This window comes from Aegilops tauschii, chromosome 3 (genome assembly GCF_002575655.3).
Source record: "Aegilops tauschii subsp. strangulata cultivar AL8/78 chromosome 3, Aet v6.0, whole genome shotgun sequence".
In the NCBI taxonomy this organism is placed as follows: domain Eukaryota; kingdom Viridiplantae; phylum Streptophyta; class Magnoliopsida; order Poales; family Poaceae; genus Aegilops; species Aegilops tauschii.
The window spans coordinates 422,590,435-422,609,759 of record NC_053037.3 but is presented as its reverse complement, the minus strand read 5'-3'; the positions used below and the strand labels follow the sequence as shown (position 1 = coordinate 422,609,759).

The window sequence follows — 19,325 nt, the reverse complement described above, 5'->3', positions numbered from 1 at the left end:
ATTAAAGTTCAATTAATCATATTACTTAAGAACTCCCACTTAGATAGACATCCCTCTAATCATCTAAGTGATCACGTGATCCATATCAACTAAACCATGTCCGATCATCACGTGAGATGGAGTAGTTTTCAATGGTGAACATCACTATGTTGATCATATCTACTATATGATTCACGCTTGACCTTTCGGACTCAGTGTTCCAAGGCCATATCTGCATATGCTAGGCTCGTCAAGTTTAACCCGAGTATTCTGCGTCTGCAAAACTGGCTTGCACCCGTTGTATGTGAACGTAGAGCTTATCATACCTGATCATCATGTGGTGTCTCAGCACGACGAACTGTCGCAACGGTGCATACTCAGGGAGAACACTTATACCTTGAAATTTAGTGAGAGATCATCTTATAATGCTACCGACGTACTAAGCAAAATAAGATGCATAAAAAGATAAACATCACATGCAATCAAATAAGTGATATGATATGGCCATCATCATCTTGTGCCTTTGATCTCCATCTCCAAAGCACCGTCATGATCACCATCGTCACCGGCTTGACACCTTGATCTCCATCGAAGCATCATTGTCGTCTCGCCAACTATTTCTTCTACGACTATCGCTGCCGCTTAGTGATAAAGTAAAGCAATTACATGGCGATTGCATTTCATACAATAAAGCGATAACCATATGGCTCCTGCCAGTTGCCGATAACTGTTACAAAACATGATCATCTCATACAACAATTTATATATCATACGTCTTCACCATATCACATCTCAGCAAGCCCTGCAAAAACAAGTTAGACGTCCTCTACTTTGTTGTTGCAAGTTTTACGTGGCTGCTACGGGCTTCTAGCAAGAATCGTTCTTACCTACGCATCAAAACCACAATGATTTTTCGTCAAGTGTGCTGTTTTAACCTTCAACAAGGACCGGGCGTAGTCAAACTCGATTCAACTAAAGCTGGAGAAACAGACACCCACTAGCCACTTGTGTGCGAAGCACGGTGGTAGAACCAGTCTCATGAACGCGGTCATGTAATGTCGGTCTGGGCCGCTTCATCCAACAATACCGCCGAATCAAAGTATGACATGCTGGTAAGCAGTATGACTATTATCGCCCACAACTCTTTGTGTTCTACTCGTGCATATGACATCTACGCATAAACCTGGCTCGGATGCCACTGTTGGGTAACGTAGTATTTCAAAAAAATTCCTACGATCACGCAAGATCTATCTAGGAGAAGCATAGCAACGAGCGGGGAGAGTGTGTGCACGTACCCTCGTAGACCGAAAGCGGAAGCGTTTAGTAACGCGGTTGATATAGTCGAACGTCTTCGCGATCCAACCGATCCAAGTACCGAACGTACGGCACCTCCACGATCTGCACACGTTCAGCTCGGTGATGTCCCTCGAACTCTTGATCCGGTTGAGGCCGAGGGAGAGTTTAGTCAGCACGACGGCATGGTGACGGTGATGATGAAGTTACCGGCGTAGGGCTTCGCCTAAGCACTACGACGATATGACCGAGGTGTGTTTCTGTGGAGGGGGCACTGCACATGCCTAAAAGATCAACTTGTGTGTTCTAGGGTGCCCCCCTCCCCACGTACATAAAGGAGGGAGGGAGGAGGCCAGCCAGCCCTAAGGGGCGCGCCCAAGGAGGGGAGTCCTACTAGGACTCCAATTCCTAGTAGGATTCCACCAAGAGGGAGATAGGGGGAAGGAAGGAGAGGGAGAGGGAGTAGGAAAGGGGAGTGCCGCCCCCCTTCCCTTGTCCAATTCGGACTCCAAGGGGGGCCATTAGTTCCCCCGGGGGGTTCCGGTAACCCCTCCGGCACTCCAGTTTTACCCGAAACTATCCGGAACACTTCCGGTGTCCGAATAACATGGTCCAATATATCAATCTTTATGTCTCAACCATTTCGAGACTCCTCGTCATGTCCGTGATCTCATCCGGGACTCCGAACAATCTTCGGACATCAAATCACATAAACTCATAATACAAATCGTCACCGAACGTTAAGCGTGCGGACCCTACGGGTTCAAGAACTGTGTAGACATGACCGAGACACATCTCCGGTCAATAACCAATAGCGGAACCTGGATGCTCATATTGGCTCCTACATATTCTACGAAGATCTTTATCGGCCAAACCGCATAACAACATACGTTGTTCCCTTTGTCATCGGTATGTTACTTGCCCGAGATTCGATCGTCGGTATCACCATACCTAGTTCAATCTCGTTACCGGCAAGTCTCTTTACTCGTTCTGTAATGTATCATCCCGCAACTAACTCATTAGTCACATTGCTTGCAAGGCTTATAGTGATGTGCATTACCGAGAGGGCCCGGAGATACCTCTCCGACAATCGGAGTGACAAATCCTAATCTCGATCTATGCCAACTCAACAAACACCATCGGAGACACCTGTAGAGCATCTTTATAATCACCCAGTTACGTTGTGACATTTGATAGCACACTAGGTGTTCCTCCGGTATTCGGGAGTTGCATAATCTCATAGTCATAGGAACATGTATAAGTCATGAAGAAAGCAATAGCAATAAACTAAACGATCATAGTGCTAAGCTAACGGATGGGTCTTGTCCATCACATCATTCTCTAATGATGTGATCCCGTTCATCAAATGACAACACATGTCTATGGCTAGGAAACTTAACCATCTTTGATTAACGAGCCAGTCTAGTAGAGGCATACTAGGGACACTCTGTTTGTCTATGTATTCACACATGTACTAAGTTTCCGGTTAATACAATTCTAGCATGAATAATAAACATTTATCATGATATAAGGAAATATAAATAACAACTTTATTATTGCCTCTAGGGCATATTTCCTTCAGCTGGATCAAGGATCCACATCACACTTCATTTGCACCGAAAGCACATGAAGGTTTTATGCTTGGCTACGGAAAGGATTCGCGCTCCTACAGAGTCTTCAACCTCTTTCACTATAAAGTGGTTGAAACTGTGGATCTGCGGTTCGATGAGACTAACGGCTCGCAAAGAGAGCACCTGCCAAATGTGCTAGATGAAGCCTCACCAAGTGAATCTATCAAGCTTATGGGTACTGGAGAAATCATACCTTCAGAGGCACAGGCTGAAGAGGAAATCATCATTTCTGCACCTAATCAACCCGAAGACACTGCTCAGCCTGAAGTCGATGCTGAAGATGAAGATTATGATCAGCAAGGGCAAAATCTTTGTCCAGTTCATCCTCGAGTTGCAAATGAAGTACAAATTGAGAAGATAATTGATAGCATCAATGCACCTGGTCGCTCAAGAGCAACACAGCTAGCAAATTTCTGTGGGCACTTTGCATTTGTCTCTATATCTGAACCCAAAAAGGTTGATGAAGCCTTCATGGAATCTGAATGGATTCAAGCTATGCAAGAAGAGCTTCAACAGTTTGAGCTGAACAATATTTGGGAACTAGTAAAGCGTCCTGATCCTCGCAAGCACAATATCATTGGCACCAAATGGATCTATCACAACAAACAAGATGAGCATGGTCAAGTTGTCAGAAACAAAGCTCGTCTTGTTGCTCAAGGTTACACTCAAGTTGAAGGGATTGACTTCGATGAAACATTTGCTTATGTGGCTAGGCTTGAAGCTATTCGCATTCTGCTAGCCTATGCCAACCACAACAACATTCTTCTGTACCAAATGGATGTAAAGAGTGCCTTTCTCAACGGAAAAATTGAAGAAGAAGTGTATGTTGCTCAAACACCTGGCTTTGAAGACCCAAAGCATCCTATCATGGTATACAAGCTCAACAAGGCACTGTATGGCCGCAAACAAGCACCTCGAGCTTGGTATGACACACTCAAAGACTTCCTGAAGAGCAAAGGCTTCAAACCTGGTTCTCTAGATCCCACTCTCTTCACGAAGACATATGATGGTGAACTGTTTGTATGCCAAATCTACGTGGATGACATTATCTTCGGCTGCACTGACAAGAGATACAGTGATGAGTTTGGGCATATGATGCAAGAGCAATATCAGATGTCCATGATGGGTGAGCTGAAATTCTTCCTCGGTCTTCAAATCCATCAGCAGAGCAATGGCATCTTCATTTCACAAGAAAAATATCTCAAAGATTGCTTGAAGAAGTTTGGAATGCAAGACTGCAAAGGGTACACGACGCCAATGCCAACCAAAGGTCAATTGGGTCCCGACGACAATGGTAAAGAGTTCGATCAAAAGGTATACCACTCCATGATTGGTTCTTTACTCTATTTATGTGCATCTAGGCCAGATATAATGCTTAGCGTTTGCATGTGTGCTCGATTTCAAGCGGCACCAAAGGAATCGCATCACTTAGCTGTGAAGCGAATTCTTCGATATTTGGCTTACACCCCAACACTAGGATTATGGTATCCAAAGGGCTCAGGGTTTGATCTAGTTAGATTCTCATATGCTGATTATGATGGTGACAAGGTTGATCGCAAGTCCACATGAGGAACATGTCACTTTCTTGGACGATCTCTTGTCTGTTGGTCTTTAAAGAAGCAGAATTGTGTATCCCTCTCTACTGTTGAATCTGAATACATTGCTGCTGGATCTTGTTGCGCTCAGCTTCTATGGATGAAGCAAACTCTCAAGGACTATGGCATCCACCTGAAGCATGTGCCACTCTACTGCGACAATGAAAGCGCCATCAAGATTGCCAACAACCTAGTTCAACACTCGAAGACAAAGCACATTCAGATCCGCCATCACTTTCTCAGAGATCATGTCATGAAGGAAGATATTGATATCATTCACGTCAACATTGAAGAGCAATTGGCAGATATCTTCACAAAGCCCTTAGATGAGAAAAGGTTTTGCAAGTTGCGGTGTGAGCTAAATATCTTAGAATCCTCAAATGTCCTGTGATTGGACACACATCCTAACGCTGATGCATGTTGATGACTTAAATGTGCAACACACAGAGTAACGTATATCTTCAATCAATGAAGACATACACTCTAAGTGTGAATACATTAATGTGGAATTTGACTTTGGAGCGCCATGATAATTGTGCGCCGTGTCTGGGTCAAATACTTCTTATACGGTGGGTAACGCCACCACCAAACTTTCTCGAAGATTTTCTTTTGGCGTCATGATTGCATTAACTTCGCATTTGGTTTGTCTTCAACATTAATTTATCTTCATGGTTTATCTTCTCAATGTTGATTTAGTCTTTTGAGATATATATATAGGGTGGGTCTATTCTAATAACACCCTTAAGAGCCTTATTCTACTAACAAATTCGTTATTCTGCTAACACCCCACCTAACCCACTCAATCGACCCGGCGCAAACTGCATGCACCAAAAAAACCCACCCCACCGGCCCATCTCCCCCACTCCAGCCTCGATCCCTCCACCTCCTCCCGCTCCCCGTGTCCATGCCCCACCTCCAACCTTCTTCCTCCCCCGACCCATTGCCCATAACCCAACCACCGTCCCCTCCTGCCACCTTCCTCTGAGCCCGGAGCCACGACGCCGCCGGCCATCGCGCCCCAGCCTGCCTCGCGCCGTCCCCGCCCCTCCCGCGCCGTCCCACCCTCCCCTTCGCCAGATCCAACGTGGCCGCGGCCCCTCCCGCGCCGTCCCACCCTCCCCTTCACCAGATCCGATGCGGCCGCGGCCTTTCCAGTGCCGCCCCACCCTCCCCTACGCCGGATCCAAAGCGGCCACGACCCCTCCACGCTGGTGCGAGCGCCGCAACCTCCGACGAGGCCCCTCGTTGTTAGATCCGAACCACAGCGAGCCACCATGGTTCGGCCGCTAGCCCCCCCTCCCCCCGCGGCGCGGTGCGGCCATGACGCGAACCACTCCCCCGCCGCCTGGAACCGACCGCGGCCGAGCCTCCCTTGCATCCTCTCCGGTCCCTCCCGCGCGCAGTCCATACCTCCGGTGGGATCCTCTCCAGCTCCACCTTTCAGGCGAGATTTGCGACGATGTTTACCATCAAGGCGCCCTTCTTCCTTCTATTCTTCTTCGAACAACAAAGCATCTAGTAGTGCCCTGATTCTCTCTTCCTTTCTTGCAGTTCGCTATGTGATTCACTGAAAAAAAATCATTTTCTAGTGCAGGCAGCAGGGCGGGGAGGCCACGACAACCATGGCTGGGATCCCTCGGCCACCGCTACGCCAGGGGACGGATCTATGCTCTCTCCCTCGCCGCTGCCAAACTCCACCCACCGGCGGCTACTACACGCGCAGGCGTCGGGGGAGGCTCTGGTCTAGCGCAGGCTAGCAACTACGAGAGGGAGGTACTCTGCTTCTCCACCGACGGGCGAGCAGACGACTCCCCAGGCAGTTTGGTGGCCTCCACTATGCAGTAGGACTAGGCATGCCATGTTGTTCGGCAGTGCTCTTCTGCACTTCACTGACTTTGTGATTTCTGAAGAGAAAAAAAGTGCAAACGAAGTCCGCTATGGTTTGCTATTGAGGTTCATTTTACTCATTATTGCAGGAAAAGATGAAGTGATGCAGTTCTATTGGATGCCCCATTACTCAATTTTGCTTTTGTTGAAAAGTGCACTTCATTAGTTCATTGTAAAAAACTACAGCTCACTACCGTGATTTTGCTGGTGGGGAGTGCAGATTTTGTATGTAAAACTCCTCCGTTGTCCACTTGGTAAACACAAAACAAAAAAGATCTCAAAATGAAGCTCGCTTCTATATTAGATGTAGTTCACTCGCTCAGTCCCTGTGGTCCACTCACCTGGTCAACGCGCGTAAAAAATTAATAAGTACTAAAAGAAAGACAACAAAAACTCATGAGGTTCACTTTGGGTAGTGTTGCGGTTCACTTTCGGGAGTGTTGCGGCCCACTCTCGTTCAAAAAAAGGTGAAAAAAAGACAACAAAAACTTGTGAGGAGAAAGTTCATGTTCGACAAAAAGAAATCATGAAGTTCACTTAACTGCCTGCTGCACTGCGGTTTTCCGTTTGAAGCAGTGCGTTCTTCTGTCCGATGAAAGGTCCACTCGCTTGGTCAACGCGCGTAAAAAATTAATAAGTATAAAAAAAGACAACAAGAACTCATGAGGATCACTTTGGGTAGTGTTACGGTTCACTTTCGGGAGTGTTGCGGTCCACTCTCGTTCAAAAAAAAAAGGTGAAAAAAAGACAACAAAAACTTGTGCGAGAAAGTTCATGTCTGACAAAAGAAATCATGAAGTTCACTTGACTGCCTGCTGCAGTGCGGTTTTCCGTTTGAAGCAGTGCGTTCTTCTATCCGATGAAGTACACGCGACGATTTTGGTCTCGCGAAAAATAGAGTGTCCTCTTTTTGGTAAAATCAAAACCGCTCTTAAACCGTAAGGAATTAGAGAGAGTGTTCTACATGAAAAAGTTGTGTCTCATTGATATCTTTCCAACGGCGTATGACTTGAATCATTTCGACCAGCGGTTCGGAAAAATTTAGCGAAAAACCGCCGCTGCCACTCGTCGTCCGCAGCACGATTTCTAAAATTAACTTAAAACCGTAAGAAATCTCAAAAACATTACCACATATGAAAGTTGCGCCTCGTCCATAGCTTTTCAACGGCGTATCGCACGCATCGTTTAGACAAACGGTTAAAAAACTGGAGCGAAAACAGTACCAAAAATTTAAAAAAAATTGAAAAACCGAATTCCGCGATTTAGTAAATTTGAAACTACTCTTAAACCATAATGAATTAGAGAAAATAATAGATATGAAAAAAAATGCGCCTCGACGATATCTTTCCAACGGTGTATCATTTGCTTCATTCCGACGAGCGGTTAAAAAAAACGTGAAAAAACGCTCGCTGCAACTCGTCGTGGGCCGTATCATTTTCGAAACTGCTCTTAAACCGTGAGGAGTCTTGAAAAGTGTTCAACATGGCGAAGTTGCGCCTAATCCATAGCTTTTTAACGGTATATTACACGCCTCATTCCGACAAACGGTTAAAAAACTAGAGCAAAAAAGGTACCAAAAAATCACAAGCGTGCAGTTTTTTCCGACGCGAAGTTCACTCGCCTGAGTACTGCAGCACATTTGGTTCAAACAATGACGTGCACTTGCGTTGAGCATGCAGTGCGAAAGTGTTATCAGAATAGTTATTCTGCTAATATATCTGGGCTATTTTGTTTCGCGTAACAGAATATTATTCTGTTACCCTATTTGAACTGATGGTTTCAGGCGGTTGTACTGATGAGTTTCATCTCGTCGAACTGATTGTCTTTTCGTCGGAATGGGGCGTATAATATATCGTTGGAAAGCTATTTACATCTACATTACAAATATATATATGAATTTTTTGCAAAATCATCACGGTTTAAGAGCAGTTTTGCAAAAACCGTTTTTTTTTTCAAAACCGAGAACGTGAATCGTATTTTGGACTCAATTTTCAAACGGTTTGTTGGAATTGAGAAAATAAGATGGCGTTGGAAAGCTGGTAAAAATCCGCATCTTCCATGTATCTACTGTTTTTTAAAATTATATACAATTTAAAAGTAATTTGAAAAACGGTGAAATTCTAGGCGAAACGTATTTTCGCGTTTTTTCAAACGGTTTGTCGGATTGACGCAAATGATACGGCGTTGGAAAGCTATGAAAAATGTGCAACTTTTTCGTATAGAAATGATTTTCTAATTCCTTACAGTTTAAAAACGAATTCGAATACGGTCAAATTTGATTTTGAACGTGATTTTTTAAAAAAGTTTGTCGAAATGGGGCAAATAATATACCGTTGGATAGCTATCGAAAATGCGAAACTTAGTCATGTTGAACGTTTTATCAAATTCGCAATCGTTGATGAGTAATTTTGAATACGGTGAGACACGTCGTGATGTTTTTCCGTCTAAAAAATAGAGTACTTGCACTGATCTACGTGTGCGTTTGTACTAATGTTTTTTCATAGAGTAATTTTGAAAGGTTCCAAAAAAGGAGTACCTGAACGGATGTCTGTATGGATTTATACTGAGCGTGTTTTCACAGACTAGACTTTACTCTATTTTTTTGTGTGTTTTCCTCGTAACTTTTCAACGATTCATGGTATCATCGTCCCCGAACTTGCATGGTTTATATCGTTGAACTGAATGATAATTTTTTTAAAGAAAATGTTTTGTGTGTTTTTTTAACTAACATTTTTTCCAACGATGTTCTGGACTTCTCTCATTTTACGAGTTGAACTTTTACCCTTTAAATTTCCGTGTGGTTTCTTTTTTTTAAGCTTTTTAAATTATGAACTTGTTGTGTTTTTACAATTTCAAAGCTAGCAAAAACAATTCTAAGTTACCGACTCATTTCAGGATATCAGAGATACAAATTGCCATCACCAAAATCAAGCATTAATCCGATCAAAGAGATGAAATACATTGACTTAACTTCCAAAAGGAATACATGTTCTACGGCCGACGTAAAGACATGTAGAAGAATATTTATTAGCAGAATGAATTATACACAGTCGGGATTAGTTGCAAAACGAACTGCCAGTACTGTAGATATTAGAAAATTTGAACTTCTAGTAATTCATTCCATCAGCGACTCGAGTTTTTGAAGTCTTTCTCTGCACAAACTTTGAACATCAACAACATTCGCACCACGACACATCAAAGCAGTAACTGTACCATTTTTTTTACATACAAGCATACAAAAAATAGAGTACTTGTACTGATCTACGTGTGCGTTTGTACTGATGTTTTTTTCATAGAGTAATTTTGAAAGGTTCCAAAAAAGGAGTACCTGAACGGATGTCCGTATGGATTTGTACTGAGCGTGTTTTCACATACTAGACTTTACTCTATTTTTTTGTATGGTTTTTCTCGTAACTTTTCAACGATTCATGGTATCATCGTCCCCGAACTTGCATGGTTTATATCGTTGAACTGAATGATAATTTTTTTAAAGAAAATGTTTTGTGTGTTTTTTTAACTAACATTTTTTCCAACGATGTTATGGACTTCTCTCATTTTACGAGTTGAACTTTTACCATTTAAATTTCCGTGTGGTTTCTTTTTTTTAAGCTTTTTAAATTGTGAACTTGTTGTGTTTTTACAATTTCAAAGCTAGCAAAAACAATTCTAAGTTACCAACTCATTTCAGGATATCAGAGATACAAATTGCCATCACCAAAATCAAGCATTAATCCGATCAAAGAGATGAAATACATTGACTTAACTTCCAAAAGGAATACATGTTCTACGGCCGACGTAAAGACATGTAGAAGAATATTTATTAGCAAAATGAATTATACAGTCGGGATTAGTTGCAAAACGAACTACCAGTACTGTAGATATTAGAAAATTTGAACTTCTAGTAATTCATTCCATCAGCGACTCGAGTTTTTGAAGTCTTTCTCTGCACAAACTTTGAACATCAACAACATTCGCACCACGACACATCAAAGCAGTAACTGTACCATTTTTTTGTACATACAAGCATACAAAAAATCGCAGGAGCAACACAGTATACCCCGATACGTCGTTGGACTGATGCTCTGGGAATTTTAGAACCGATGAAAAAAATACCTGATACGGAATTTTAGAGCTCTAGGGATCTGTGCTTGTAGTAGATGAACGGATCGACCTGGATGTTCAGGGAATTGGGAGATGCCGCGGGACACCGTTGAGCCGGCCATGGCGAATTTGACACTGTTGCTGTAGTCGGAGCCTAGAGCCTTCAGGTATGGGTTCATCCACTCTCGAACACATACTGCAACTAACGAAAAGGGTGGTATTTCTTAAATACAGAAATATAATAGTAAGTTAAGTGGCAGCAAGTTCAAAAAATTCAGAAAATGAAAACTGAATTGTTGGGCTTACTTCATGCATTAAATTGCACCAGTGTCTTGTCTGGACGTACACGACTGAGCCGGCGGGCTGCACGTCAAGCCACACAGACACAAAAGTGGTGCGGAATGATTCAGTTACAGGCCTGCTACTGATTCAAGTCATACCCATCCACAACCCGGCAATGGGCTTCCAATATTCATCTTTTTGAGCTGCTACCTTTGATTTTTTATGCATCCCGCAAAAAGAAAATGGACCAAAATTTCAAAGATGAACTGAAAGAGATGAACATAATTCAGTAGAGATGGATGTGGTAAATGATGAGCATCTCGCTGGCCATGAACATAATTCACTAACTGCTTGAGTAAACAACCCGCCACCTTATAGCAATTGATCACTTGAACTTACAGGAAATAGAAAAAAGAACTAAGCTTGCATCATCAAAATCTACAGTTTTTTCTTAAGTGATACATATGTAAAACTTAGGTCAATTGGTGTGACGCACTCAGTTGAACTAGTGTAATATATGTAGTCGAACGGATGTAATTTATTTGTAGTTGAACAAATTGGAGACCTGGCAACGCAACAACATTTTCATTCTATGGTGTCTCGCACATGGTTTGCTAGAACAAGTTGAACTGAATATATTATTCGTTTTGAACTTTGATGAAAGAAGCTACAACTTCTGTTTCCCAAATGTGTACAGAATTTTAAGTTTCCAAGCACAATACCTTCTGTTCTTTTTTGTTGATGAGCACACCGCCCCTGCTCCTGTGGACTGACGGTGCCTCGAAGTGGAGCCTGAGTAGAGGGGATCACGACCGGCGGCTGGGTGCACCGAGATTTGGCCACTGTAGGGGATCCCAGCTACTACCATGTCATCCCCGAGGAGCTTGTAGAGGCGGGGCAGTTGGTCACCAGCAATCTGGTGTAAGTTTGAACTACCAGGTGCACCGGGATTTGGCCGCTTTAGAGAAACAAGAAGTCAGAACAAACATGAATTATATTGGTAACTAAATGCAAGACATTTATATGAGAACTGATGTTGTTTATCGGATACTACCTCTGTAACTAAATGCAAGACATTTTTGCAGTACTTCCCTAAATCCTATAAGTGCAGACCAAATACAGTTACAGAAATAGTACACTAGGAGGTATCAATCGATCTAATCTATAGCACATTTTGCTAATATGTGTGTGTGTGATCCGTAGCGCATAGCCTATGTGTGATTTGTTCCAATTAATCCATGCATTTTTTATCCTCTGCTGCCTGCAACTATGGCTAGACCCGTTGAAGAGGTGGGGAGTTTCAAGTTAATGATTTGCTTTCAGAAACTTCAGACCAGAGCGGAGTAAAGGCTGGAAGGTAAAACTACTGTTAGCATATGTACCTTTTTTGTAGCATCTCATCTCCTTTGCTTCAACTTTGGGCACTTTGATATGGTCAGCCTCTTTGATTTTGCAAGTGCCGGTAGTCCACGAATTGAAACTAGTTCTGGACAATGGTCAAGTGACAATACCTCTAGTAATGGACGATTACTGAGCCAAATGCCCATTTCTTGTCTATAGAAAATACTAATTATTTTACTTTCTTTAGTAGTGCAACTACCTTCAGATTAAAAGGATCTAGATAACACTCATCCATTAAACTGCACATATCTGACATAATTTTCACAGCCTAATAATACATCCATCTCAAAGTATCAGCTATCAGCTCACAAAGTATCAAATACCACAAGAACTTGAAGAAGAATTTTCACTTCACAAAACTATCAGCTATGAGTTCACCGAGTCGAGATGGACAACTCTTTGAGGTCTCAAATATTAGTTCACACAAACTACAAAGCATGGAGTTCATCGAGTCTTAACTATCAGTTCATACAAACTACAAAGCATGGAATTCATAGTTTCAACTATCAGTACACACAAACTACAAACATCGGATTTCATCGAGTCTAAACTATCAGTTCACACAAACTACAAGGGATGAGGAGAGAGAGAGAGAGAGAGAGCATGAGAGAGAGAATCTTACCCATCAGATCATAGAAACTAGAGATCAGAACAACAATTATCCATAATCATTTTTTGGATCCATCAACTAGTCTGTGACCATGTTGTAGCTACGAGAGAGGGAGCAAGAACACCACATAGCGAGAGAGTTGATGCATGATCAACAGTTCAGGAGATGGAACAGAGCAGGACAAGTAGGCAGATGAGAGATAGCATGGGAGGAAGAAAGCTGAGCTAGGCCCAGGGGTGGAGCACGGGGTGGCCTAAACGCAGCACTTTGAGCGACCGGCCACGGATTGACCAGTTGGACTGCCGATGTGACCACGGCGAGACCGACGTGCATCCTGGTGGAGGTCGCTGGAACTGGATCGGGGTTGTGGGAGGAGGCATGGTGGAGGGGCGATGACCGGTGATGGAAGCGAGGCAGCCGGGCACGGGGCGCTCAGGGGAGGCTGCCGGCTGGGATCCCATGGTGGCGGCGAGGAGCCACGGTGGGAGGCGGGGGATCCAGACGGAGACGGTTGGGCCGGCGGTGGCGCGCAACCTCGTATGCGGCAGCCGGGCGCTCGGGTCACGCAGCGTACATTGGCGGGGAAAGAGGGAGTCTAGAGGCGCGTCACCGGGAGGGAGCCGGGCGGTGGCGCACTGGGGAGGAGGCCGGGCGGCGGCGCGTCGCCGGGGAGGGAGCCGGGCGGGGGGTGCGGCGGGTCGCCGGATGTGGAACGCGGGGGGCGCGGCGCGGCGCCGGAGGTTGGAGGCGGGGGGCGCGGCGCGGCGCCGGAGGTGGGAGGCAGGGGCACGGCGCGTCGCCGGAGATAGGAGGCGGCGGGGCGCGCGTGGGGTGGTCGGGATCGAGGGAGATAAGTGGGAACGGTGGGGTTAGTGGGTCGTTTGCTTTTTCTCTTTTCCAGCGGGGAAATCACCGTCGGCTTGTATATATATATATATATATATATATATATATATATATATAGGGCCCGAGGGTAACAGAATAGCCATGTCCTATATATAGTGTTCTGTCCTCTACAGCATTCACTTATAGCTACGTCTTCGAATTTGCCATTTCTCCGAACTAAGTGAATGTGATCGGACCCTAACCCCTTCTGTGCTTGCTTCTTCCTCAAACTCTATCTATCTAAGTCATATGCATTCTATTGAAACCTGTCGAATGTCTTCAATGCATCCTTGTCAGCTGAAAATATAGAGACACACATTTAAAACAGCTTCCAATGATATATCTCTTTTGCCTGAATCCCGGAGAAGCCGGAACGACCACCCGACAAACCAGGCATGCGTGGGAACATGGAACAACTTTCAATGAGTTGCATGCATGCCACGTGTCCATTAGATGTGAACCACCAAGGGCACCTGCGTAATTACGCGATACAGCCTTCCACCTTATAAATACTCGCCCCGCGCGGTCATTATCTCTTCTTCCACCTCGCAACCTCGCTCAAACCCTAGCGCCTCCGCTATCTCGCGTCGACGCTGGAGACGAAGCGCTTAGCTGCCGCGACTTCTTCGACGCCGTCCTCACGCCGGCCGCGGATCTCGTCCTCTCCGCCGCCGCCGTAGGTGTCTTCCGTCGCCAAGTTAGGGCGCGGGAGATTGAACTGCTCGGCTTCTTTCTCTGCCTCGTCTAGCAGTTCGTCAGCGGTAATTAAATCTCACTTTTTACTGTCCTTTTTGATCCGTCAAATCCATCCACTTCCACCAAAAGTGGTTTCTATACTTCCAAATCTGGATCTGTCTCTGTCTGCATCTCATATCATGCAAAGGATATTCACTTATGCTTCATAACTAGTTAGATTCCTCACGTGTACTTATTCATGGATTCGTACAAATCTGGAACCAACTCTCTTCAAATAAGTGAATGTCTTCGCTCTATGAGGTCAATGTCTTCAAACTGATTTATCTTCAAAATCATCTGAGAATGCGTATGACCTCTTCCCCTTCCCTCGCACCTTTAATGCTGTCACAGGTACATGTCCATGGGAGAATCCTTTGGTTCTCATAGTCTGCATTCATTTGCAGAGTTCTTACAGCATCATATTCACTCTCCCGAAGCCAGTTCTTGTCTAACCAGTAGACGGAAGCCTTTCACTGTTCTGAAGCCTATCTTCTTGAATATCATGGCCACAGATAAGTCTGCTAGGAAAGGTGGCAGGCAACGCCGAGGCAATACAGCTCTAGATCTGCCTCCGGATCTGCATAAACTATACAAAACAGATCCAGAGGAGAACTACAATCAGCGCAAGACCCGGATCCAATGGATTCGAAGATATTGGGCAGAACAGTGGTTCAAGTACAACTTCGTCACTGTCGAATATGCTGAGAAGAACGCCATCAAACGCCCATGGGGCGATATTCTGTACAAGAATCTGCAGCCAAAGTCGAAGCCTGAAGCCATTGCTCAAGGTTTCTATCCGTGCTTGGTCCGAGGACCGAAGCCAGAGAATGCCGACCCATCATCCTTATTATGGTGTCGTGACGACAATCTATTCAAGCGCAACTACCAGTTCGCAAAGGAGTCGGCTGCAAAGAACAAGAGGGATTTTGGACTCAACTTCAACCCTGGTCCGTCTGCTCCAAGGCAGGATGGCACTCGCGATGCCAATCCCAATGTCATCGGGCCCTTCACTAGCCTCGATGGGCTCCTCTCCCACATTGCAGCTCAAAGGGCCACAGTGGAGCAATCAGCTGATGACGCAGACTCCGAAGATGCTCCTGCACCACCGAAGCTGAAGAAGAAGAAGAAGAAGACAAAAGTTTCGAAGCCCTCTGCTGCACCAACTGCTTCAACTATGAAGCCATTGAAGATTGCACCTCCTGAACCCAGTGTGCAGTCTGAAGACCTATCTCGTGTGTCCAAGAGGACAAAGAAGACCAAGAAGCCCAAGAAGATTTCTGGGCATGAACTGACTCCTGCTGCCGTTCTGCGCAACGAGGAAGACACCATTGATCTTTCAAGTGATGAAGATCTTGGAGATGAAGCTCTAGAGATGCTGATCAAGAGCAAGCAAGAGGTGGAGATCTTCAACGATCTGCCCCTCTTTGATGTTGACATATTGAACAACTTCATTGATGAATGGTTTGACGACAAGAGCATCAGTATTGATGACCTTCAGCTGCCTGTGGACATCAGCGTCACATTCCATGGAGCCATTGCCAACGAATTGGCCTTGGCTCAGAAAATCATCGAGCTCAAGAACAAGATTGATCATGAGAAGGTTCATTTCAAGAAGCACATGGCCAAGCTCAGTGTGGCTGGTGTGCAAATCTTCAAGAAGATGCGGCATGATCTTAAGGAAGAGTTCCACAAGAAGCGGGAAGAAGCCAAAGGCTCTCGCAAGCGCATGAAGTATTATGCGCAGAAATGTGTTCAAGACCATAATGAAGTAGAGAAGCGAAAGGCTTTTGGGCGTCCTGGCATCGACCCCAAGATGGCTGCCAAGAAAACCAAGAAGTCTACTGAAGTTGAAGCTAAATCTTTAAGGCGGGAACAACCTAGCATTGTCTTCCCTGCCAGCATGACTGGCTCGAAGCCAAAGGTCCCCTCGGCAGCTTCAGAAATGAAGAAGACACGACAGGCTGAAGCCAAAGCCAGGAAGAGGAAGCAAGGATACTTTTGATGATGCTCCCTCCAAGAAGAAGTTGAAGACCAAGGCTTCGAAGTCTTCAAAGAAAGAGTGTGCTGCTACCGCAAAGCCCCTCAATGTTGAACCAATCTCAATCGCTCTTCCTGCTTCAACCAACCGAGAGCGTCGTCTTATGATCCATGAGCCTACTTCCATAGAGGCTCATGCAAGTGAAGAAGTTCCAGCTGCTGACCCCAACACAGCTGAAGACATTGGTCATGAAGACAATGTAGAAGATGATGTAGTCCTTCCTCAGCTCGAGGCCCAGTCGGTATCATCGCCTACTCTCACAAGCAGTGAACTCATTAGCATTGGTCGTCCATTGACACCAATCGCTCAAGATGACTCATGGGCTGAGCACTGATAACCCACAAGTATAGGGGATCGCAACAGTTTTCGAGGGTAGAGTATTCAACCCAAATTTATTGATTCGACACAAGGGGAGCCAAAGAATATTCTCAAGTATTAACAGTTGAGTTGTCAATTCAACCACGCCTGGAAAACTTAATATCTGCAGCAAAGTATTTAATAGCAAAGTAGTATGGAAGTAACGATAACGGTGGAAAAAGTAACAGTAGCAGTTTTGTAGTAATTGTAACAGTGGCAACTGTCGTGGAATTGTCACGGCAGATGTCCTCGTGCAAGGACTTAGTCGTGGAGCCATCGCCGCTAGGAAGCTTAAAGGGGTTAAACGGGACAAAGGACACGAGGATTATACTGGTTCGGCCCCTTACGTTGAAGGTAAAAGCCTACTCCAGTTGAGGTGGTATTGCTTAGGGTTTCGATGACCAGGAGCTAAACCGCTCTGCTTGGCTATCGATCTGATCTTACTTGTCCTGAACCGCCGCCGGGTCGTCCCTTTATATAGAAAGGTTAACGCCCAGCGGCTCTCAGAGTCCCGGCCGGCTCATAAACTGTGTCCGGCTCGGACTCTTAACTATTCTTGCCTTACACTACAAGTCATGCCACAACGGCGGTTTACCACTACGGGCCTTAAGCAGCCTCTGGGCCTTATACCTATCACTAAACCGCCATCCTTAACCTGTCCTTGGGCTTCTGAACGAAGAGCTGTCGCAACGTAACCCGGCCCATCTACGGCGGGTTACACCAGTAGCTATATCCTCAACATTAGGCCCCAGATTGATTTGAACCGGTTCATGTCAATCTTCAATACCTTAAGAGAAAATCTTTCGGCTTCTGTTTGCGCGAAGGTTATAACCCGCCATGATGTCATCTTCTGGATTCATGGTAACCTGCTGTGACGTCATCCGCCATTAATGCATGTTCCGTCCAACGTATCTCATCGGATCCTTATCTTAATAACTATCCCGAAAATCGAGTCGCCTCTGCAGCTGGATAATCATGTCTTCAGCCTCCTCGTTTCTCGCGCCCACTTAACAGCCGTCCCTTATAAACAGGCCCGGTCCTCAGGTCTTCGTCACTCTTCCCTTTCCGTCGTCTTCCTCCTCTCGACACCCCAGAGCCCGAGCTCCGCCGCCGCCGCCGCGCATCCCGTCTGCACCAACCAAGGCCGCTGCATCGACCTGTCTTGACCAGAGAACCGCGACGCATCTCCGCTGCTCATCAGCACCAGTAAGCCCTCGTCGTCCCATATACTAGATCCACATTAGGGTTCGCAAGTTCTTCCGTGTTCTTCGTGGTTCTTCGTGATTCCTTCGCAGTTCTTCCACAACGGCCCCCTTTGATCCAAGAGTAATGCATAACTTCGGCGGTAGTCGTTTCACGCCCATTTTCAATACTAGCAGATCCCTTTTGCTTGCAGAAAGACCTCATTTAGAGCTTATGAACTTCTCCATATCAGTTTTTAGGTCTAGAAATTTTTCTTTCCTGGACGATCGTTTGATCCAAAATAATCCCTGTAATCTGTGAAACTTGTTTGTGCAACACTTAGGCAAAAACTGCATCTGTTAACCATGGCGGGTCATATCCCCGGCTTAAAAGAGGCCATGCTTTGTGAAATTTCTGGATCATTCATAATAGAGTTAAATAACTTAATTGCTCATGATATCCACGACGGCTTAAATAACCTGACACAATTAACCATATATCATTAGGCCCTTTCATAAGCCGCCATCTTGAATACTGAACTGAAATTTTCCTCCGGCTTAAATTTGAACCGGAAACTTTATTTTGTCATAGGCTTCCATCTTTCACAATGCCGCCTAAGGCTCCCAAAGCACCCATCACATGCAACTGGGTTAGATCCAACGTCACCAACAGCATCTTAGCTGATTTCGTGAAAACGGGTTACCTGCCAAAGAAAGAGGTCATGTCCTATCGTGCTCCTGACCCGTCAGAAGAGAGGCCTCAACCCAAGGATGGGGAAGTTGTCATATTTACTGATCACATGAACCGGGGCTTTGCTCCTCTCGGCTCAAAATTCTTCAGAGATGTCCTGCACTTCTTTGACCTGCGACCTCAAGACATCGGACCCAATTCCGTGTCAAACATCTGCAACTTCCAAGTGTTCTGTGAGGTGTACCTCGGAGAAGAACCCAGCTTGCTGCTCTTTAGAGAGTTATTTTACCTGAACCGCCAGAATGAATGTGCCAATGGGCCTAGCTTGGAACTTGGTGGAATTTCAATCCAACGACGGAGAGATTGTCTCTTTCCTTATGCTGAGCCGCCAAGCCACCTGAAAGATTGGAACCAGACATGGTTCTACTGCCAGGACACTTCTCCGACTGACGAGAACCCTCTACCCGGCTTTCGCGCCCTGCGTCGGGAGTCAAATCACCCCTTGCCAGACAAATTATCTCAAGCTGAACGTCAACCACTTACACCCACCATCAACAAAATCAAAGCTCTTCTGGGGAACGGCTTAAATGGCATTGATCTGGTCCGGGTCTGGGTTGCCTGGCGGGTGATTCCTTTAATCCGCCACCCCGGCTTGATGT

General features: G+C 45.3%; 2 long non-coding RNA genes across 4 annotated transcripts; one reads left to right on the top strand and one right to left on the bottom strand.

The window, feature by feature from the left end:
- Window positions 1–5,174: 5,174 nt before the first annotated feature.
- Window positions 5,175–6,620, top strand: LOC109740713 (uncharacterized). The gene is made up of 2 exons (XR_002227391.4): window positions 5,175–6,016; window positions 6,088–6,620. It is a non-coding gene; the product is annotated as an uncharacterized lncRNA (long non-coding RNA).
- Window positions 6,621–10,266: 3,646 nt separating this feature from the next.
- LOC109740716 (uncharacterized) lies at window positions 10,267–13,681 on the bottom strand. 3 transcript variants are annotated; one of them, XR_012205229.1, is made up of 5 exons: window positions 12,792–13,681; window positions 12,151–12,254; window positions 11,491–11,726; window positions 10,793–10,978; window positions 10,267–10,688 (listed from the first exon to the last, which is right to left on the bottom strand). It is a non-coding gene; the product is annotated as an uncharacterized lncRNA (long non-coding RNA). The 3 variants fall into 3 exon arrangements; XR_002227410.4 differs by lacking the exon at window positions 12,792–13,681 and having other exon boundaries at window positions 10,793–11,034; window positions 12,151–12,438; XR_002227412.4 differs by lacking the exon at window positions 12,792–13,681 and having other exon boundaries at window positions 12,151–12,438.
- Between the last annotated feature and the right edge of the window lie 5,644 nt (window positions 13,682–19,325).